Below are 24,995 nucleotides of genomic sequence, written 5' to 3'. Positions count from 1 at the left end.
AAAAATAAAAACTTTTTTTAGAACATTATTTTATATTGCCACAGTTTAAGTGAATTAAATTAATGACCTAGAAAACTTTTTAGTTTTACATAAAATCATTTTATAGTGCTTTTGCTCATTTTAAAATTAGTAAATGTCATCACAGATTCTTCACTGCATGCTAATATGGGTTTGAGATTTTTTTTGGGGGGGGGGGGGTTAACCATTCCTATATTAAACACATTTAGCACTAATAATAAGATTTGTATAATTTATATTGCATACTTAAAATAATTTGTAAGCATAACACTGGCTAAGCATGCAGAGCTGTTGAGCTTCAATTGCACAGCAAATGAATTCAGTATGAAGCAAACTTGACCACATAAGTCTAATTTCGAAAAAAGGAAAAAATTAAATGTTTTCTATTTTTTTTCTTTTATATCAAATGGCGCCTTGCACAGAAAAAGCCAGAAGGCCATGGGAGACTGTCACAAATTGAAAGTGAAATCATACCGGGCTCAAATAAAACATGTTCCAAGTTAATTCAATGTATCAGCGGGTATCAATACTTTCACAGATTACTAATGAAGTCTTACAGGACTGAGTGAGGAGTGGTGACTGATTATATCTCCCCATCCACAGTCTCTTTTCTCATTCTTTTTCTTTTCTCTTAAGACACATGGTTACCATGTATCTTTAAGTATTTGTATTATAACTGCATCACAGACAAAAGACAAAGACAAGCTGTGTGTGTGTGTGTGTGAATGTGTGTGTGTGTTTGTGTGTGCATGTGTGGTGTGTGTGTACCTGTTTTTCTATTCAGGTGGTGACTTAAACCTGAATACACACAGACTCATGGGGACTCGTGTCACGGTGGGGACCTAATCTGAGGTCCCCACGGGTAAACAAGCTAATAAATCACACATAATGTCATTTCTTGACATTAAATCTAAAAATGCAGAAAGTTTCCTGTAAGGGGTAGGTTTAGGTGTAGGGCAATAGAAAATACGGTCTGTACAGTAGAAAAACCATTGTGCCTATGAAGAGTCCCCACAAGTATAGCAAACCAGACGTGTGTGTGTGTGTGTGTTTCAGTCTTCTATTGTTAAACATCTTTATGAAACACATTTAGGAAGAATGCATGATCTTTGAGATCTTTTGCTGGCGTTTTAGGTTTGACTGTAAACAAAAAATCCAATTCCACTCTGCTTTAGACCAAAATGTGATGTCTTTGATCTTCTGTTGTGAGACTTAAGTTTTCAGAACTCTTGCTCATTTCTTTACATTTTTAGTCTGTTTGGAATGTCATATTTGAAATCTGATATATAAAGAAATTAATGCACTGTTTTCATATTGCACTTATTAAATTGTAGCCCTGGACTCGTTAGTTTTGAGAAACGGTCTTGATTTATGTGTAATGAAATAGTTGGTCATGCACAATTGTAGTGTTGCATTTCTTCAGCAAGAAAGTTATTTTGATTCTGTAGACCACTATGTTTGAGATTAGGGAATGGAAAGAGTAATCATTTGTGTAAACATCTATGGACATCATAGTGAATAGGTTGGTGCACCACAGACATGGGTTGCTGATGCTCTTTTTGTTCGCTCCCATATGAGTTCCATTCCTTTTTTCATAGTTATTTTCTGCTTGTTCACATGCTTGAGGATGTTGTTGCCCGGGGAGACACTCATAGGTACACAGAGGTCTTGCCCTCAAACTGAGATGGTAACTGTCAAGCAGATGAAAAACTACTCACCTTGAAGAACAGTTGCAGAAAAGTGCTTCATGGAGCTTTTAAAAATTTATTTATTTCCAAATGTTTTTGATAATTTGGCCTGTAACATAAATCAGAGGTAGAAAGTGTAGAAGTAAAAGTGCATATACTGTTAGATAGCAGTCTGCTGTGAAGTGTGCACCAGTGCAGGCTTTACAAATGCATCAAATGGACATTGTGGCCGACTGTTCCGAATCATACAATACTAGATCTGTCAAGCTCCAGCTGTATAAAATGGTGACCAAATGATGGCTCTCCCACTGTTTTGGCAACATTTTGCCACACAATTTTGCCCCTAATGTTTTGGCTTTGTGTTGGTAAAATCCCCAGACGTTAGTGTACTAAAAAAAATCAACGTAAATATGACAGAACATTTTTATTGTACATTGATTCTAGGCAAGCCGTAGTTTAGCCAAATCATGCAAAATATAATATATATAAATAAATAAATAAAATATGAATTGTATGTAGTAGATTTGGAGAGATGTAGCATTCCATCACTTGCTCACCAGTGGATCCTCTGCAGTGAATGGGTGCCATCAGAATGAGAGTCCAATCTAGTCCATCAATTAACATTTTGTGAAGCCAAAAGTTGCATGTTTGTAAGAAACAAATCCATCATTAAGATGTTTTTAACTTCAAACCGTTGCTTCCAGCTAAAAAACAAGTTCTCTATCCATAAAAGTGCTTTCTTCAGTGAAAAGTTGCCTCGTCTGAATCAGGAGGGAAATTTGCACAGATCAAGTAATCTTTACAAACAAAAACCGACCAAAACAGTTACAAACAAATATGTTGCTGGGTTTTGATGTGAGAGGACAACAGGGATGGACTTTTTTCACTGGAGGAAGCATTATTATGGATAATAGGGTCATATTTTGGCAAGAAGCAACAATTTTAAGTGAAAAAGTCTTAACAATGGATGTGTTTGTTAAAAAATTAAAAAATTAACATGCAGCCTTTCACTTCACAAGATGTTAATTAATGGACTGGAGTGGTGTGAATTACTTGTGGATTATTGTGATGTTTTTATCAGCTCTCATTCTGACGGCACCCATTCACTGCAGAGGATCCATTGGTGAGCAAGTGATGGAATGCTACATTTCTACAAATCTGTTCCGATGAAGAAACAAACTCATCTACATCTTGGATGGACTGAGGGTGAGGAAATTTTCCAAGTAGGGCTTGTTGCAGCCCACAAGATCCAGGGGGCGTGGTTGGATCCACATCTAGGGGGTGGAGATTGGTAGGTTTAGGGGTGGAGATGGGTGGGTTTAGGGATCAGGGGGTGGAGATGGGTAGGTTTAGGTAAATGTAAGGTGGGAGGAGTTGGATCTGGATCCAACCATGCCCCCTGGATCTTGTGGGCTCCAGCAAGACGCTCCTCAAATTTTCGGCAAATTTTCATTTTTGGACAAACTGTTCCTTTAAGCAAAATACAAACCTGGAATATCATCGAAATGATACTGAAACTGTGTGAAAAGTGTTTTAAGAGAGTTTATTTCTCTAAAGTCCACTGGGTACTTGAATAAACACCCTGTATAGTTTCTTTAAAAAGTTTGTTTGTTTTCTTATGTTTAGAGAGTGAGTAATTGGATGTTGATTGTGATAAAAGAAAAGAAAATGTCTAAGTTTAAATATTGCTGTTGTAAAAACTATAGTTGTGGCACGTTTAGCCCCATGTCTTGAGCATCAATGTTAAGTCTCCAGTGCTATGAAAGAGCCACCGATAAGCAATAAAAATCTCCTGCGGGAGTGCATCTGTGCATGCTCATATTTATCCCTGAAATGAAGCAAAATCAGGGTTTGAAACTAGCTCACTTAGTACACAATCAGCGAAATGTGTCATCGTCTGCCCGGATACTAACATCAGATAATTACAGCATGTACAATATCGTACTGACAATAAAGCGCAGAAAAATAACACGAAAGCCACTTAATTGCAAAGCCACAAACAGACATCGCCACCGCTGCCTCTTCTGCTCTCATCTGCATATTCTAATATCTGGGTATTTTCATTCAAGTACGCTGCCACCTTATTGGCACCTAATGTGTTTTTAACACACAAAGTAATGATGCCGCCTGCTCTACAATCTGTTTCCACGAGTGACTGGCCAAGACACAGTGTCTGTAAGCGCCTGTTCTTGTCCCTGTGCTGTTTAATGGAGACAGATGCATTTTTATTGCAGCTTTTGCAGCTTTGCTTTCCTGGGACGCGTCAGCTGGGCTGAGCAAAAGGGAAGAAAAAAAAAAAAAAGATGATTCTCTCCTTGAAGCGAGGAGGAGGAAAGGGGGAATTTGCTAATTGGATTAGGTCCTCCCTGACTCAGTGTAGTAAATAATAATCTGCTGTCTGGTACAAACCAATGCCCTTGAGCTGCATAAACACACACAGCCTCAAATGAGTGGAAAAACGAATTACTGTTCAGTGTTTGTGATACAGTGTGACCAGAGACAAGCCAACGTGCGTGATCTGCACACACACACGTTGTAAGACACAAAGGACTGTGTCTCATAACACTCTCTTCAATATTTCCTCAAAGAATGGTGCATTTATTGCAGTCTTTTATAATACTGCTCTTTGGAATACTGTAATAATGCTCATGTTGAGCTATCGCACAAAGTTTTGTTGAGTCGTGATCTATTGCTCCATTCACACCTACATTTTCTGAGGAAATAAAAATGATGCTAGGGTATTGTAGGTGGTTACCAGGCCATTGCTATATATTTGCTAAGGTGTTCGGAACCCTTCAGATCACTGCTGCAGAACAATTAATTGAAATAAAGCCAAAATCCCATTATGGCTTAGTGTGATTATCAAATTTCAAATTTGTGATTTAAATAAATATACATACTGTGTGTTTCAGTGAAGCACCACACTGTGTTCATTTACACACGAGCAAGAATATGCTCTTGGAGGGTTGCCATGTCCATTTATTAAAAGCAATATTTATTATCTTTGTGCTTGTTGTTTGGGCTCAGCTGATAAAGCGATCCAGTTTTTTGAAGTTGGCAGGGTGCAGGTTGCAATATTTTGGTATGTGTCTTATTTCCAATTTTTTTTTTTTTTTTTGTGGCTTATTTCCAAGATTAAATTAAAGTTTAGGATAAATTTGTTATTTATTTACTGTTTTTTATAGCAAGAACTGGCAACACTAATGTACCTCATTCACTGTGATTTCTTGCACTACGCATACAGAAGAGAGACAGCTCTGATATGCATTTAATTGTTCAGTTCAGTTCTGTATTTGGTTTTTATTTAGTACTTTAGTACTTATAACTCATCCCAAAGTTTCAATGATGTATTGGTTTCTAGTTTTAACTCGGGTTCCTCTTTTAATGTTAATCTATGGATTTTTGTCGCCTGTTTTATTTTTCGCCAGGCTTAAATTGCAAGTCCAATCAGTTAAGAAACTAACAGCACACCTTTTTTTTTTTCTTTTTTTTTCAAAAGCTGCATGATTTGAGGATGCTAACGGTGAGGGATGAATTACAAGCTAATTTTTTATATTCATGGATTTAAACAAGCCCTTAACCATAAGTATGAACAAGGACCACTAATTATCAATTCAAATTCCTCATAATAATCTTGCATCGTAACCACTAATGAACAAAGTTAATTTTCAGTGAGCCAAATAGCCTGATGATGCTCCACATAACATCCCATAACACCATGGTTTATTTCCAATAAACTCAGTTACCTAAAACCAGTGATCCCTGAATATTTCAAGTCAGGCGTATTGTGTCGTGATTAATTGCTGTGGGTATTAAAACATAATATCAACTTTAAAACACCATGTCCTCTGAGAGAAGGTCACTTAGGTTTTTTTTCCCCCTCTGAGTAAGTTCAGAAATGGCAAGGGAGTAATTTGGCTCTATCAGTGATGTCTCTGTCAGCCTCTCTCCATTTAGCCATGATAATGTGACTCATAAAGGTTTCCAGTGCAAAGTACCAAAAGACCTTAACTGATCCTAGAATCTGAGCGTCCAGTGTATTTGACACACTCCAGAACAAGAAAACCATGCCTTTAAATGCAAAACTTTCCCTCTGACTTTGTGTCGATACATGATTCTCAAAGCAGTAGAAAAGAAGTGACTAATTGATGTTCGCATTCATTTTCAAAACTTAGATTTTGATTTAATGCAGCCTGTGGTTTAGTTTGTAATTATTAAGAATGCCATTTGGAGCTCTCCAAGCTTGTTTTGCCAAAGTCTAATAGCTTTTACACTGTGTCCTAACTAGACATGATGCGACACGTTTCTAGCGGCAACTAATTTGTCTGTTCATGCTAAATGTGCAACTTCTGTGTGCTGTGACACTATCACAGCCAATGAGAAGGTTATTAATGTTTCTGTTATGTGGAGTGTTGGTTTAGACCAATGACAATTAACTGTGGGTGGGGTCACTCAGTGTGACACCATGGAAAGCCATCATGAACTATCAATGAGCAATTTTACAGCAGTTATTATTTAGATTAATGTTAAAATGTATATGCTACCATTTAAAAGAGCAAATCAAATCAATCGTTTCTGAAGAATCATGTTACTGAAGACTGGAGTAATGATGCTGAAAATTAAGCTTTGCATCACAGGAATAAATTACATATTGAATATATATATATATTCAAATAGAAAACAGTTATTTTAAATTGTTATACTATTTCAAAATATTACTATTTTTATCATACCATTTGATTGAATAAATGCAGCCTTGGTGAGCATAAGATACTTCTTTCATTGTTGTAAACAAATGCTCCTTGTTATATATATGTTTATGAAAAAGTTTAAAAGAAAAGCATTTATTTCAACATTCTGCAACATTTCACTAAAAATCCCAAGTTAAAAATAACTGGGAAAACATGACTTGGAGGAGTGACATTAGTTCTAGGAAAAGGTCTTTGTAATTTGTTTGCAGATGACACTTGGATTGATATTTTATTTTCTAGTACTATGACATTCAACCATTTTAAATGTGGCTTAAATGTCCAAATACTTTTAGGGACCACTGTATATCAAAGTTCAGACACATTACTGTGCCACGAAAACACAGTTTTATTTTCATAAGTGTAGTGCAGACTCCAGTCCACTCTCCTTTAGAGGATAGAGGCAATCTGAGCTCCACCACTGCATGCGCAAAGTATTCACCCCCATTTGCAGCTAAACCAGGATGCGGTCTTATATAAATCCTGCTCTAGGGCTCCAGGGTGGGGGGGAAGTACATATTTGTCTACAAGATGAGGCGCAGCTTCATGTCACGACCTTCCCCGGTATCAACAAGCCATAAATATTTACAGGCATGTCCTCTCCAAGGTAGTCTGTAGACATCGCAAAGGTCACGGCAACTGGCAGTCAACATCCATTTATGCATTTTTACATAAGAGCTGAATATAACATGCAGTCAGTTTAACCACTGAAGACGCTCTCGTTCAGTTTCACATGAAAAAGCCTTCACTCCACTTTGCTTGAACCCCAGCGTGCCGCAGAGTCCATATGAGAGGGAATAGCGGATGCTGGAGGGAGGGGCTTGCATCTGTCTGAGAAAACAGAGCAAAGCGGGAAACCGCTGAAGTGCGTCTTCACAAGAAAGAACAAATATTGCAAACTCCGGGAGTCCAAACAGCAGCCGTCACAACCAATGAGTGTTAATCAGTATTGAACCTAAAAATGTTGCAGCTGCACTCGGGAAAATTTCTCCATCGACGTGTGCTTTTAGAGGGACGCTCGCCTCGTGGCCCGAACTGACACCTCTTCATTTCCATCCATCTGAAATGAGGCTGCAATTTATTTCCCAATCGAGAAAAGAACAGCCTTACGGGAAAAAAAGACACGCGTACACACACACACACCCACACACACACAAAAACAAAAAACAAAAAAATAGGCCGATTTCTCTCTCAAAATGATTTATGGAGCAGCATTTGCCTATATTCCTTTGCAGATAATAAGAAAATACAGCAATAAATCTGAAAATGTCAGGTAATTTTGTTATCACCTTGTCGGAAATCCGAATACATTATCTTTTGAAGAGAGCGGAGATAGAGTGGGAAATATCGCCAGGGTCGGAGGTTAACGGAAAAAGAGGACGCAGCAGTGGGGCGCAATCAAGATCGCAATTACCCTTTCGCAGCTGAACACAGGTGATAATCACTTTGAAATATGCAATTCTCTATTTGCGTTTTGTTTGGACTCATTTCATTCAACACATTTAATCTCCCACCAAATAGTGGCGAAATTGTTTTTTTTTTTTAGACAGTCTCTCAAAAGACACCATATGCATGAAAAAATGAGATCATGGGTGTACTTTGAGTGGGCTAGAGCAGGAGCATTGTGACAAAGACAGTCTGGACCACATGTGGAGAAAAATGACTTAATTTCCTCCATACCTTGCTGAGTTTTTTGCTTTTTGAAAGGTCAGAATGGCCCTTGAAAGGTCAAGCTTTTGAATGCAGCTTAAATCCTCAGTGATTTGGCTGTCTATGGTGACTGGATGGCTTTGTTCCTACCTATTTTTGCCAGATTCAAAGGCAGCTTCACACGCAGGGTGATTCTCGTTTCTTATTTGTGCATCCTCTTTTCCTTTCCTCGCTTCCTTCCCTCACGTCTCAGCTCCACCCCCTTAGGATGTGCAAGGCAAGATGCAGAGCCTGGACCACAAAACCAATCAAAACCGTTTTAATAAATGAGCTTTCAGTTGATGTATGGTTTGTTAGGATAGGACGATATTTGGCCGTGATGCAACTAGGCCTTTTTGAAAATCTGGAATCTGAGGGAGCAAAAAATCTAAATATTGAGAAAATTGCATTTAAAGTTGTCCAAATGAAGTTCTTGGCAATGCATATTACTAATCAAAAAATAAGTTTTGACATATTTACGGTAGGAAATTTATCAAATATCTTCATGGAACAAGATCTTGGCATGAAAGAAAAATCCATCATTTTGACCCATACAATGTATTGCTGGCTATTGCTACAAATATACTCGTGCTACTTAAGACTTAAGGTTCTGTGGTCCCGGGTCACAATTGTGTATTAGAATATTCTTGATAATTCAAGTGTCACTTCGAATGTCATCTGCGTCATCATCATGTTTGAGTATTGAGAAGCCACCACATTCCTTGCAGAGAAGGGAATCCCAGAATGCATTGCACAGATTATTATTATTTTTTTTTTTGTACTTTCTATTCATTCAAGAAGTCTGGAATCAGGGTTATGATCATATGATTGAGATATTATTATAGCTTTTATTATTATTTTGAATTGGATTTTGTTTTTTTTTATTTAATGTTAATTTTAGATCAAGTTTTAATAATTTTGTTTTCTGTTTTTTACTTTGTTTTTAAATATGTTTATATAGTCTTTGTTCATTTTTATTTTAGTGCATCAAGTTAAACGAAATTAAAATTTTGAAACTAGTCGAAATAATTTTATATATATTTTATTTATTTTTATATCAAGTAATAATTTTGTAAAGTTCTAGATAACTATAATAGCACTGCCTGTAATATAATAATAATAATAATAATAATAGTATTGCAGTTTGCACAAAAAAATATTAAACAGCACAGTTATTTTCAGCAATTCTTGAGCACCATATGATCACATTAAAATAATTTCTTATGGATTTTTCAAAAACATTAAAAATGATAATAAATAAATAATCTTACCTACACAATTTTGAATAGTAATATATTTTTATGCTTATTAGAGCATCACACCATTATCTTAGAAACTAACCAATGTCAAACTCTGTGTCTGCATATGTAGAGCATTCCAGATCGGTCAGTTATGAGGTTCCATCTGAGTTTAGATGCTGCCTTGGAAGAAGACAACAAGCTCACTAGATATTGGAACAGTGTGTGCTGGGACAGGATACACAGGCAGAACAGGAGAGAATTGCAGAGTAATTACTTCAGAAGTCACAGCTGTTGAGGAGAACATAAAACACTCCAAACACTGACGAATGAGCAGGTTTTTACACACCCATCCTCTGTCCTCACCACAAAGGTCATCTCTCTTTTTCTGAAATACACCAATTTGCACACTCACTTTCATTCATTCTGTTGTGTACATGCCAAAAGATTAGCGTCTGGCTGGTTAGCATGGCCCCGCTAGCCCTCGGGAATGTTAACAGAGAGCTTTCTCCAGGTTTTCTGGAGCTCTTGGGTTCCCGTGGATGCTATAAGAAAGATGTCTCGTGCGGAGGCGTTCAGCTCATTTGTCACTATAGGTCTGCGTCTCTCTCTCTGAGGGAGGTGTCTGTTTGAAGAATGTGCTGCGGTCATGATGACCAAATTTGCATGATGAACTTGAAATTTATTTGCTTATTAACCTCCCACGTTCCACATGAAGTGTCTGAAAGGGCCGTCAAATCCATCAGCCTCAAGCCAAGACATGTCAAGCCAGTGTCTTTTCATTTACGGGCGTTTTTGAGTCCTGAATCACATATACATAGAATATATATGTTATTGATTACAATATTATAGAATTCAGTTATACACATTCAACATTTCGGGGTCAGGTTTTTTTTTTGAAGGATGGTTTTACTCTGAGGACTGGTGTAAAAATGTTGAAAATTCAGCTTTGATCACAGGAATAAAGCCCAATTTATGTGTCGGACCTACACCGTAGCCTAATAAGCATAAGACACTTTTAACAAACAATAGTTAAATGGTACGTAGTGAACATACATATTGCTATCCATATTGATTTTAGTCAATCTCTTGCTATGAGTCAACAATTGTCTCATTTGTGTCTATTTATCAGAACGAATTTCAGCAGAAACATCTGAGACAAAGGAGAAGCTTTGAAAGAGCAACTTTCAAGCAATAGAATTTTTCTCTGTGCTAGACATTTTTGGAACTGCTTTATTGCATTAAACTGTTCCTAACAATGTATAACCATAAAACATTTCAATAATTAAACAAAACAGCTTGCCCTTGAGGAATGAGGTACATACTGTACACTGAAATCCAGAAGTGACAATGAAATAAAAGCAGAAAAGGGTTTCAGATAATGGTGCTACTTGTGCCACAGGGTCAGTTTCCAGTGCTGTGTAAAGGGTTCTACATGGCAGCTAGTAATTATGACAGCGATTACTGTTTCATTCAGAAATCTGGTGAGAAGCTAGCATGTCACTTGGATGGAAAATTCCAGACAAGCACGTCAAACTTTTTAATTCATGTTTTTACTTAGAGTGCCATTCCTGTCAGCAGATAGACACAGAGATAAGTGCAATACCATGAACAGGTTTATTGAATAGTAGCAGAGGGGAATGAGATGAGCAGAATGTCCAGGTAAGCAGGCGGGGAATGGGAATGTCTCTAGGGGCTTATCTGAGTGTGAATGTCCTTTTTCCTTTTCCAGGGGATCCGGAGGTAACAGTGCAGCGTGGAGACAGTGGAGAACAGGGATAGGAACACTGGAGCAACTGGTAAGTAGACAAAAGGTAAGTGGGTCAGGTTAGTCAACATGGAAAGTTTGAGACCAGACAGTGAATGAACGGGAGGAGTGCAGGGATATAGTGCTGCTGATTAGTGCTGACAGGTGGCGGTGATCAGAAATCAGGACGGGATCTGGTGAGTGTCGAGACTGCGGTGACTGTGGTGACTCTCTGACAATTCTTTGGCTGGCTCCCTGCAGTTTCATCAAACTGGCTAAATTTTACCAAAATTATTCATTGTGAAAGAAATAAATATTTAATAGTTTTATTTCATCTTTGGAAAAGGTGTATTAAGCAAATCTGATTGAGACATTAGTCCTCATTTCCTAAAAATATTCTCAAATAATTGACGTAAATGACGGAGCTGAGATCTATGTGTTCCATTAGGCCCTGCATTATGGGCCGTGCACATGTGTGTTTGTCATTCGCGATTCCCGTCGGCTGAGCGATTAGCGGAAAATGTGCAGTTGTTAATTAATGACAATAAATGAAGTATGAAAGAAATATGGCTGTCAGATCGGAATTGTCAGATACCTCCATCCCCGAAAGCTCAACCTCGAGGATGTGTCAGATGTCTGTTTGTTCTTCATAATGGACGGAAAAGTGCTCACATTTGACACAGTGTTATTTTGTCTGAATGTATGAATAAACGATAGAGACTGAGCATTATATATCTCTACCTCATTTTCTGACATTCTATTCTGGCCTTGACACAGGTTTGCAATGTTATCTCTCACTCTGAGGGGGTTCATCTGTTGTTCTTCTCCCCTTAACATCTTGTTATCTGGATTGGGTGAAATTATTCAAGCTGAACTCAGCTAAAAGATTAATTGGATACTGGGAAAAGTTCACATGCCTCTGGGGAATGTGTTTCACGTCTATCAATAATTTAAATGCCTATATTTGTGGAATTCCGTGTGATAGAACCAATCAATAAACACTCAGAACCAAGAGGGTCTATGTTACTTGGAAAGAGCTTACCATTAGCATTCCCATTCATCTCCATGGCATTTACTTAGCAACAGCATGTATGTATTTCTTACATTTCACTGCTGGTTATACTCTGTATAATTGTGTATGTGACAAATAAAAAATCGTAATATGTGACCTGCATGCCGTAATTTTTACTCCTGAGCACTAACATTTGAATTAATTATGCAAGTACGTCTAAATGTTCTTAAATCACAATGTATTTACTTGAAAAGCAATATGACTTAAAGGAATAGTTCACCCAACAATGGAAATGTGCTGCAAATGTACTCACCCTCAGGCCATCCAAAATATAGGTGAGTTTATTTCTTCGTGGGAACAGATTTGGTGAAATTTCACATTCCATCACTCGCTCACCAATGGATCCTCTGCAGTGAATGGGTGCCGTCAGAATGAGAGTCCAAACAGCTGATAAAAACATCACAATAATCCACAAGTAATCCACAGCACACGAGTCCATCAATTAATGTCTTGTGAAGCCAAAAGCTGCATCTTTGTAAGAAACAGATCCATCATTAAGACGTTTTAATGTCAAACCATTGCTTGCTGCCAAAATATGAGTCCATAATCCATAATAACGCTTCCTCCAGTGAAAAAAACAATCACCTGTTGTCATCTTACATTAAAATCCAGCCATATATTTGTTTTGGACTGTTTTAGACTGACTGTTTTTACTTGTAACCAGTGTTTTATTGGTGCATATTTCTCTCCTGATTCCAACCAGTTGACTTTTTCTCTGGAGAAAGCAATATTATGGATAGAGGACTCGTAGTTTAGCCAGACACAATGTTTTGAAGTTAAAAACATCTTAATGATGGATTTGTTTCTTATAAACATGCAGCTTTTGGCTTCACAAGACATTAATTGATGGACTCTGGCTGTTTGGACTCTCATTCTTACGGCACCCATTCACTGCATTGGATCCATTGGTGAGGAAGTGATGCAATGCAAATTTCTCTAAATCTGTTCTGATGAAGAAACAAACTCATCTTGGATGCCTGTGGGAGAGAACATTTTCAGCAAATGTTAACTATTCATTTGAGAAATCAAGTCTTGTTTTCCGAAAAATGTAGCAAAATTTAAAAAATAGGGCCAGAAAAATAATATTGTTTCCATGAATTAAGTTTATTTTTCTGACCCCATTGGTAGATATTTGTTCTTGTTTTTGTTACATTTCAGTATAAAACTTGCTTGATTTTTATAAATTTTTGCTTTTCAAATAAATGTATCTTGATAACAATGTTTAAAATATTTGTTCTGGAAAACAGCACAAAAATACTGAGTAAGACAATAATTTTTGTCAGTGTAATTAATAATCAGAGTTCCCCCATTTTTTGAATGGCCACCATCAGTGGCTTGACCAAGCCAAACCCTGATCCCTCACAACAAAAATCTCTCATTTTATCTCTCATTTTATCTTCTTTGGGTTATTTGAGAGTTGTTGTGAATGAGGGGTCAGGGTTTGGCTTGGTCAAGCCACTCATTTTCTCTCATTTTATCTTCTTTGGGTTATTTGAGAGTTCAAAACTTTTGTTTTGAAGTTGTACACTGCAAATAACCTCAGTGTGTAAACTAGAAATAATGATGATGCGCAACTGTTCATGTTGAACACGCACAAGAAATCACTTGTTTATCAGCAAGCCACGCTACGCTCAGGAATTCTCTTTCAAAATCCTTTTGTGTTTTTGAGACGAAGAAAATAAACCAAAATGATTTCTTTTGTATGTGAAAACACCCCTCCTTTTTCAGGATGCCTCTATTGATCATATTGCCCAAAATTCTCTTTTAAAGCAACAAATGGACACACTTTCATGTTTTAACAATCAACACTGGCTTTAGAGAGTTAACACACAAGTCACTATTCAGTTCAGAAGCATTTCTAACATAAAACTCACAAACTTCACCACCAGTTTCCTATACTTTAAAAAGAAATGTTTTTTGTTGATGTACAAAGTATCACCTCTTTCTCAAGAACCCAGACTCCAGATATTCTTTAGATTCTTTATAGTTTTATGAAAGCATGCCACATACATCTCCGTCCTTTTTAATGTAAAGACTGTGACTCAATGTCAAAAGTCTTGTGAAAAGAAAACTGTGTTTCTTTTTGAAGGTGGCGAGTGCGACTGAAGAAGGTGTTGACCGTTGGCGTTCTCCTCGCCACATGTTCGGCTGTGTGTAGATGATGGGAGAGAAGCTAAGGTGGATTTGTTGATGTAATCCCCATATTAGTGCCACTTCATTTGAGCCCTGTGCACTAAGCCCTGGTAGTAGTTACATTTAATGAATCTCTAGTGTCCCACCTCCCTAAGCAAACAGAAAGGAGGAAAGAGAGACAGATGGGGAGTGAGAAAGAGCTTTTGTGTGTCAGTGTTAGACTGCCATCTGCTGATTGTGGTTTAGTGAAAAAATCCCTTTTGAAACCAATGAACATGCATGAATCCGATCCATATAGCCAATCAGAGCATTTATTACATCTCTGTGATATTGTTTTTGTTTGTCTTGTATACTTTTAGTCCAACAGATCTAAACGACATGATAACGTGGCTAATTTTTCTGGGAAATTCTTGTATAAAATACAAAAATATGTTTGTATATTAACATACAAACCATATCGCATTATAGTCCTTCACTTCCACTGCGATCTCAAAACTCCATTTGATAATAGATAGAAAATCAAAATCAACTGCTGGAGGGAGATCGTTTTCCTATTTAGCGCCCCAAACTCTGGAACAATCTACCTAGCACTGTTCGGGAAGCAGACACACTCTGTCAGTTTAAATCTAGATTAAAGACCCATCTCTTTAACCTGGTTTATACATTATACACTATCGTATTTCTATAATTCAAATTCGTCAAAGGATTGTTAGGCTGCATTAATTAGGTCAACCGGAACCAGGAAGACTTCCCAAAACACCTGATGTACTTGTTACATTGTTAGAAGAATGGCATCTACACTAACATTAGTCTGTTTCTTTCTTATTCCGTGGTTACCGTAGCCACCCAGATACAGACTGTATCCAGATCAGATGGTGGATCAGCACCTAGAGATGACCTCTACAGCCAGGACACCTAGATGATCCCCAGAGACTGATCCCCAGTGAAGACCCTGTCTCCAAGACGGCCATCGGGACAAGACCACAGGAACCAGATGAGTCCTTTGCACAATCTGACTCTGCTTTAGCCTAGATTTAAACTGCTGATTTTGTCTGGCCAGAGGAGAATGACACTATTTCGACGAACTATTTCCCCGTCTAAATACTGTAAAGCTGATATAAAGCCACCCAGCTTTATGTCAAGCCGATGTACAGCTGCTTTGACACAATTTGCATTGTTGAAAGCGTTATACAAATAATATTGACTTGACTTGACTTGACTATTATTAAAAGCATACAATTTGATATCCCATGACATTTTTAAAAGCAGTAAAGTCACTCTGTTTGTATAATTTGTGTACCTTTTTTTTTTTTTGTACCCAAACTCTCACATTGACTGTATTTGTCAAGGCCAAACCAGTTACCCAAGTTACTGTAAGAAAAGAAATGGATCAAACACATATATTTATGGAAAATATTCATAGTCTTGTTGTTGCATATTTTTTATAGATTTTAAAATCACAAAACTCATATCTAAAATCAAACAGCACTGTTTTGAGTTGTCATTGTCAGAAACCAAGAGCTGTCTATAAATATATAACAGAGTTGTTTTAGTATTTTTGAGTTATTAATAAACTTTGCTATTAATATTTCAAAGTAGTTTATATATATATATATATATATATATATATATATATATATATTCACTTATATATATATATATAAATGTTTTATTTTTTAATTTTAGTATTTTATTGAGTGTAGTTTAAATTTTTATTAGATTTAAAATAAGTTTATATAGTTCAGTTTTAGTTTTTAGAGCATTATTTCATTATTGTCATTATTTCAGTTAACGTATTTCATTTTAAATATATATACATATCAGGTCTTGATATAGTCCATAAAATTGCTATAGAAATTAAATGAGAGCAAAATATATCCACATGTGTTCTGTCACATGCCACCCCATCTTCAGCACAGCTGGATGTTTGATCATTTATAAAGCAGAGGTATAGACTCTCATTTTAGCATGTAAAGTGGTTTTGGAAATAGCAATTGTGAGATTAATGTAATATAGCTTCACCCTGGAAAGTGTCACTACAGTAGACAGATCTGAGGTAAGGTATAAGATATACAGAGAAAGAGATATGAGGGCCATATAACGGAGCTAGCTCGTTTTTAAATGAAAACTGCAAAAATATTCAGTCGTTCTCACATTTCACAGAACGTGACATTGACAAGGGTGACTTTACAGGTTTATTTCCATGCAAACTCAGCTTAACCCTCAAGCCTGTATGCAGATACATTCACAGAAAAAAGGTACAAAAGCTGGTAATAATATGCACTATTTAGGTACTAATATGCACACAAATCAGGCAACCAACTGGACCTTATTTACACACGACACTGCTCCACTGATCATGTGCTGGTTACTCCACTGCACACCTCGGATCACTTCCTCCTCACTCTTAACCTCAACATGATTCTTGACACATCACATACCCCTCCACACTCTTTTAGGGAACTATAGATTGGTTTCTCTTCTACCTTTCATTGCAAAAACACTTGAACGAGTTGTGTTCAACCAAGTCTCTGCCTTTCTCACACAGAACAACCTCCTGGACAGCAACCAATCTGGCTTCAGAAGTGGACATTCAACCGAAACTGCCTTGCTCTCAGTTGTTGAAGCCCTAAGACTTGCAAGAGCGGCTTCCAAGTCTTCATTACTTATCTTGCCGGATCTGTCTGCTGCTTCTGAGGTCCTTCAAGGTATCTTGGAGAGGTGAGGTATCCAAGTCCCAACATCTAGCTACTGGGGTGCCTCAGGGCTCAGTTCTTGGACCACTTCTCTTTTCTGTCTACATGGCATCACTAGGTTCTGTCATTCAAAAGCATGGCTTTTCATATCACTGCTATGCTGATGACACTCAACTTTACCTCTCATTCCATCCTGATGATCCGACGATAGCTGCTCGCATCTCAGCATGTCTAACAGACATTTCTTGATGGATGAAGGACCATCACCTAAACCTAGCAAAGACAGAACTGCTTGTAGTTTCAGCAAACCCATCACTTCATCACAATTTCACCTTCCAGTTAGGCTCATCAAGGTTTCTGGCTGTTTTTGAAGGAGTTATGGTTGGAGTTGTGATTGATAAGCTGAATTTCTCAGGCCACATTGCTAAAACTGCCTGGTCCTGGAGATTTGCATTATACAATATTAAGAAGATCAGGCCCTTTCTCTCGGGATATGCAACACAACTCCTTGTTCAGGCTCTTGTTCTGTCCAGACTTGACAATTGCAATGCTCTCTTGGCAGGTCTTCCAGCCAGTTCCATCAAACCTCTACAATTAATCAAAAATGCCGCTGCAAGATTAATCTTTAAAGAGCCGATAAGAACGCACGTCACACCTCTATTCATCAATTTGCACTGGCTACCAATAGCTGCTTGCATTAAATTCAAGGCATTAATGTTTGCCTACAAAACCACCACTGGCTCTGCACCCCTTTACCTAAATTCATTACGTCAAACTTATGTGCCCTCTTGAAGCTTGCATTCAGCAAGTGAACGACGCCCATCCCAAAAAGGCACAAAATCACTTTCACAGACTTTTTCTTTAACTGTTCCCATCTGGTGGAATGACCTGCCCAACTCAATCCGAGCAGCTGAATCCTTACCTATTTTCAAGAAATGGCTAAAAACACATCTCTTCTATCTTTATTTGACCCTCTAACTCTAGCACTCTCTATTCTAATTTTATTTTATCTATCTGTCTTCTTTTTATTTATAAAAAACACACACACATTTGACCCTCTATCAATTGCATATTTATTCTCTAACTGCTAGCTTTTCTTGTAAAACTAACACTAGCTTTTTTTCTATTCTATCTACTTGTTTCTTATAAAAAAAAAATAATAATAAAATAAAAAAAACTTTCTACGCATACTGCGTTAGGCTAACCAAGACTTGTAATAGCATTTGCATGTTGTTGCTCTTTTGTTGGTTTTGATTGCTTCTAATGTCCTCATTTGTAAGTCGCTTTGGATAAAAGCGTCTACTAAATGTAAATGTAAATATGTACCTTTAAAGTACTAAAATGCACCAATAAGGGGTAAACAAGGTACAATTGTGTACCTTTTGAAAGGGTATCATCCCAGTGACTGCTTTTGTACCTTTTTTTCTGAGAGTGTAAGAAAGGTTAAAATTGTTTAACAATAATCTAATCAACTAATTTTCTCTACTAAGCATTCTCTCTTAAAAAAAAGATGTTATTTTCTTTTGGATTCCATGCACTTTATGTGCGTAAGTGCACACGTCTGCTCCTATGACAGCAGCAAGGTCACACAGAGATAATTGAGACCTAACGGCCTCTTATTCACAGATGCCCTATTACACATCGCCATGGTAATGCTGGAACAGGAGATGAGGGAAAGAAAGAAACACATACTTCCATTATTTTCATTCAGTGTGCTATTTCTTACTGAAACGAGCTGGGAAATATGACTATAAGAAGATCTGCTGAATGCAGTTATGCTAAACTGGAAAAGTAGAAACTCCACAAAATGCAACATGCTTCCAACTTTCATGCAAAACCTGGACAACAAAAAATACTAATGCATGGCCTGTTATGACTAAATTAGCGATAAGTGCACTCTCAATAAGAAGGGAAATGCATTGGTCAAAATTTATTCAAATTTCGATATATTACATTGTGTACATTTATTACACTCAGTACATTATCTGATAGCAACAGATTTCAGTGCAGCCCTGAATAAAGGATCTGGATCTTTTCATAAAAACATAAAGAAACAATCAAACGATGCTGACTGATTGAACAGACTCCTTTTCAGTGCATTACAGTATCTAAATATGATCTTGACGTTTGTATGGTGCCTTTGATCCGATAGCGACTGTAGATTCAGTTCTTTTGCCACACAAATAATGAGAAATCTAATTATGAATCAGTTTCCCATCAGAGAAACAGTGGCCTTGGCTGTATCTTATTAAGAGGCCCAAATCCTTAGGGAAAAACTGCAGGCTTTTATTGCCAAGCAAGAGGGAGAGAGTAAATTAAAGCAAATCATCAAGACAAAGAAAGACTGACGGCATTATAATGATGATGATCCAGTGATGAACTAAAACACATTCAAGTCCATCATGGCATTGCTTAACTAGGATAGCTTTGAGCTACTGTTACTTATTGGCAATCTCTAAGTTCAGGAAAATGGCATACTAGCGTTTTTAACAGAAAACTGACTGCCAGTTTGTGCCCAGAAGTTACTCCAGGGACATTTAGAGACATCCTTGGAGAAACAATTCAGAAAAACAATAAATGTTTTCATGAATTATTACAATTATTTGACATGGGTAAGACAGCAAATCTCTCAGATGTTATTATGTGAAGAATTAACAATTCATATATGCACAGTTTCTAATGCTCACTAAAGCTGCATTTATTTGATCAAAAATACAGTAAAAACAGCAATATTGTGAATTATTATTATTATTATAATAACTATTTTCTATTTGAATATATTTTAAAATGTAATTTATTTCTGTGATCAAAGCTGAATTTTCAGCATCATTACTCCAGTCTTCCGTGTCACATGATCCTTCAGAAATTATTCTAATATGCTGATTTGCTGCTCAAGAAACATTTCTAATTATCATGTTAAAAATAGTTGTGCTGCTAAAAAAATGTTTTTTAGGATTATTTGATGAATTGAAAGTTCAAAAGAACAGCATTTATTTAAAAAACAAATATTTTGTAACATTACTAATGTCTTTACTACCATATTTGACGACTTTAATGCACCATTGCTAAATAAAAGTTCTAAAAAAAAAATGTATGGCAACATCTGTACTTTCTTTTTTTCTTTTTAAAGAAATTCACTTCTTGTCTTCTTTTTGTTTTCTATTTCGTTCTCTTTTTTTCTCCTCTTCCTTCTCCTAATTTTCTTTTTACATCATAATCATGCTTGATGTATTAATTTCCAATTTACACACAGAGACGTAAATAAGAGAAGGCAAGTATTTAGTTGCCATGCTGAAGTTGTTCTCTTAATTGCAATTGTAGGACAATCAGCAATAATTATGAGGTAGCCTGAGTGAGTAATTAGCAGTGTATTGTCTTATTTGATGTTTTTTCATTTTTCAAGCATCTTAATGAAAGAATACTGCTGTGTACATGTGCGTGTGTCGTTAAGCATGATAAACTATTGGACTGAATGCCATTTAACACGCCACACATTGATTAATTAATTCACCCTTAATGAAGCCCTTTTAACATGCAGAGCACTGAAGGATATCACTGGTACATGGCCTTTCTAGAAACTTTTCACAATTGAAATAGAGAGAGAAGCATTAATTAATATTCACTCTGGAAATAAAACAAATTGTGAATATCCAAGACTGAGATATTTGAAACTTGATTTTTCAGTTCGAGATTTTCCTCACATACTTGGAAAACCAAATGATTTCCACATTAATGCTTTATATTGCTTATACTTTGTCAACAGTAGATTCATTTGTGTCTATTTGTATTTTTCTGAAAGAGCAACATCTAAGCAATTAAATTTTCCTCTGGGCATTGTAGTGTTGAATGTTTTTTAAATTATTAAAATAATCATGGCCCTTGTATTTTCATGGTAATTAACTACATCTGAGAGCCTGAAACACTGAACACAATGCATTCTCACCTCTCAAAGACAGTAATTCACTTCTTCATAGAACGTCTTCCATGGTAACACGTGTATTTCAGTGTTAAAGGACATGAAGCGGTGCTTATTTGTCTTGTCGTAACGCTTACGTTCAGTAAATGACTTCAGTTGTGTGTTTATCATGCAGAGAGCTCAGATTACAATATATGTTTCTATGGATGCAGCAACTCTGCCTTGAAAGGCAAAGTTATATATATAAATATACATATCCATATGACATCCTGAACAAACACTATTCAGTCTGTATTCAGTAACATATACAATAGATTCACGAAACTAATACATCTACAGGCCGCTCTTGTTAAAACTGTTTGAAAATCAGTTTGGCTTTATTATCAGTCTTCATTGAAATAAATGTATGATTATTTTTAGAAATGAAGTCTACTTCTGTTTTGATTAGACCGAAATAAATAGTGAATAGTGATTTTATCTTATTTTAAGCTATATTTATTTTTAGGAAGGAATTTATTCACTACTTCTGAATCAATAGAAGGTTGTAGCATTTTTATTTTTTTATTATATTTTATTATTTTATAGGAAGGAAGTCAACAGTGATTACTTTTGAATTATCGAACAATATACAATATAGTATTGTAAATAAATAACAAAGTAAGGCTGTTTATATATATATATATATATATATATATAACATTTCTTAAATTTATACATGTGTGTATTTATATTATTTTTAAATATAAGTATATTTTTAAATATAAATATTTATATAAATGTACACACTACACACACATATGTATCATTGGAAGCGATTAATCACGTTTAATCGATTTTAAAGCTCTATCACAAAGTGATCAAATCTTTACTTTTTATTAATTTTAATCTTATTTTTAGGACAGTAGTCTGTACTCACTACTTTTGAATGAATGATCACATTTTGAATTATAACTATTTTTTATTTTAATTCATTTTTTTATTTTTTATTTTTTTATTTTATTCTGCACACCTTGAAAGCTGCACCATGTTGAATTGGTATGCCATTTTTGTAACATATTAATGTAACTCAGGTTGAGATAAACCCATTTCCAACATGTTAAAACAAAGCAAACTGTGGTTGGCCGCTTTGGATGTCAGTCAGATGGTTCATGTTGCAGTATGAGCCAGGCTGTTGTTACTCAAAAGTCTAGCTATGCAATACTAAGGTACTGATGTGAACAGTAAACTTTACTTGTGTGTAATGCTGCAGGCAGACAGGAGAGGGCCAGTGAGACACTTTTAACATGGTGTTTGTCAAACGTTTCTAACATAAAGCTTATAAAGTATGTGCTGAAATGTTGTGCATTCTACATTTTAACTGAATTTAAACATATTTGATTTTAAGTTTCAGAGGTCATACTGTCCTTCGAAACTGATGCTCAGAAAACCAATGTGTCACACTACATCGCCTTCTATTAAAATCAATAGCGTTCTCCAACTTAGAGACGACAAATTACCCTTCAGAAGAAAGCTGATGTCACCTAACAGTGAAAGTACAACCTGCCCGCTACTTCTTTTTTTCTAGCCCTGTTTGTGTCATTATTTCAGGTTTTTCAGCCTGTTTTTTGGTCACATATGATGGCCTGTGATTATCTGTGATCATTGCACAGGGTGTGGAGGTAAAGGGCGAGTCATTACGCAGCCACCCGAGCAGAAAACGAGGGCAGCGGTATGGCATCCTGCCATGCCTCCGCTGGTCACACAGATGCACTCTATGATTAATATTACCACACACACACTGTCCTTCTCCCCTCGTTTCTCTTCAGGTAGCCCAAATATGCTAATCACTGACTGTTGATGTTAAGGAGTGGGGCAAGTTGCTCCGTCTGCCATATGGAGGCGAGTAAACACTCTTTAAACGGCTGGCGTGCCGAATGGGGGTCTTCATCAGAATCCTGCCAGCTCAGGGGAAAAATTTAAAAAACTGACCAAAACAAAGTCACTCAAAATTGCTGAGCACACAAGGAGAACCCAAGCTCACCTTGAGTCCGTCCTCCGTAAAGGCCAGGTGGAAACAAGAAGAGATTTGTAACTCAATTAACCTTCTTTCACCTTTTCAAACTTCCCAAAATCCTTCTAAAAGTCACCTTTTTAATTCTGTTATTTTTTAAGTTAGCCTGAGTTTGGCAGCTTAACTTATGTGTCCTATTTGGTGTCAGAGAATAAATAAGCCCAAAATACTTGGACTTTTTAGGGTCAGAGTATACATAGCCCACTGCCGTTCAAAAGTTTGGAATCAGAAACGTTTTAAAAGTTTTTTAAAGAAGTTTCTTAGAGTCATCAACGCTGCATTTATTTGATCAAAAATACCTGATATATGAGTGATCCCTTCGCAAAACATGGCTTGGTGGCAAAACCCTTGTTGGCAATCACAGAGGTCAGACGTTTCTTGTAGTTGGCCACCAGGTTTGCACACATCTCAGGAGGGATTTTGTCCCACTCCTCTTTGCAGATCCTCTTCCAGTCATTAAGATTTTGAGGCTGTTTATTTGGCAACTCGAACCTTCAGCTCCCTCCACAGATTTTCTCTGGGATTAAGGTCTGGAGACTGGTTTGGCCTCTCCAGGACCTTAATGTGCTTCTTCTTGAGCCACTCCTTTGTTGCCTTGGCCATGTGTTTTGGTTCATTGTCATGCTGGACTACCCATCCACGACCCATTTTCAATGCCCTGGCCCTGACGGTGCATGACCCCGTCCATGGTCCCTTTGATGTGGTGCAGTTGTTCTGTCCCCTAAGCAGAAAAACACCCCCAAAGCATAATGTTTCCACCTCCATGTTTGACGGTGGGGATGGTGTTCTTGGGGTCATAGGCAGCATTCCTCCTCCTCCTCCAAACACGGCGAGTTGAGTTGATGATCTCATCTGACCACAAGACTTTCACCCAGTTCTCCTCTGAATCACTGGCAAACTTCAGACGGGCTGTACATGTGCTTTCTTGAGCAGGGGGACCTTGTGGGCGCTGCAGGATCTCAGTCCTTCACGGCGTAGTGTGTTACCAATTGTTTTCTTGGTGACTATGGTCCCAGCTGCTTTGAGATCATTGACAAGATCCTCCCGTGTAGTTCTGGGATGATTCCTCACCGTTCTCATGATCATTGAAACTCCACGAGCTGAGATCTTGCACGGAGCCCCAGACCGAAGGAGGTTGACAGTTATTTTGTGTTTCTTCCATTTGCCAATAATCACACCAACTTGTAGCCCATTCCAGTCCCTGACATCCTTGGACAGCTCTTTGGTCTTGGCCATGGTGGAGAGTTTGGAATCTGATTGATTGTTTATGTGAACAGGTGTCTTTTATACAGGTAACAAACTGAGATTTGGAGCGCTCCCTTTAAGAGAGTGCTCCTAATCTCAGCTCCTTAAAAGACACCTGGGAACCTGAAATCTTGCTGATTGATAGGAGATCAAACACTTATTTCACTCATTAATATGCAAATCAATTTATAACTTTTTTTTAAATGCATTTTTCTGGATTTTTGTGTTGTTATTCCATCTCTCACTGTTCAAATAGACCTACCATTAAAATTATAGACAGATAATTTCTTTGTCAGTGGGCAAACACAAAATCAACAGGGGATCAAATATTTTTCCCCCGCGGTATATATATACATATACAGTGTATATATGGGGTGTGGGGGGGCTATGGTTCCCCCTCGGCTAGGGGCATCACGATTCACGATTTTATCACAATTCTTTGTCATGTTGGTTCTTCTATTTTGCAAGCTGTTTGAGCATTACAGCCAAACTAATTTCCCTATTATAAAAATAAAGCCTTTGAAGGTAACAAAATATAAAAAAGTATGGCAGATATTTAGGCCAAAGTGGGTCAATATAAAAATCTGTCATTATTTTATCTTTGTTATTAAAAAATGAGAACAAAGATACACACAATATACAAATAAAATGAACCGTGTTTTATTTTTCAGGTACAATAGGTGTATTTAGCAGGAGCATTCACGAAACTGAATGAACAAATATAAAAATGAAACACTATATAGATTGATTCCTAT

This window comes from Barbus barbus, assembly GCF_936440315.1.
Source record: "Barbus barbus genome assembly, chromosome: 13".
Taxonomy (NCBI): Eukaryota; Metazoa; Chordata; class Actinopteri; order Cypriniformes; family Cyprinidae; genus Barbus; species Barbus barbus.
The sequence above is the reverse complement of the archived record's forward strand: the minus strand, read 5'-3'. Positions refer to the sequence as shown.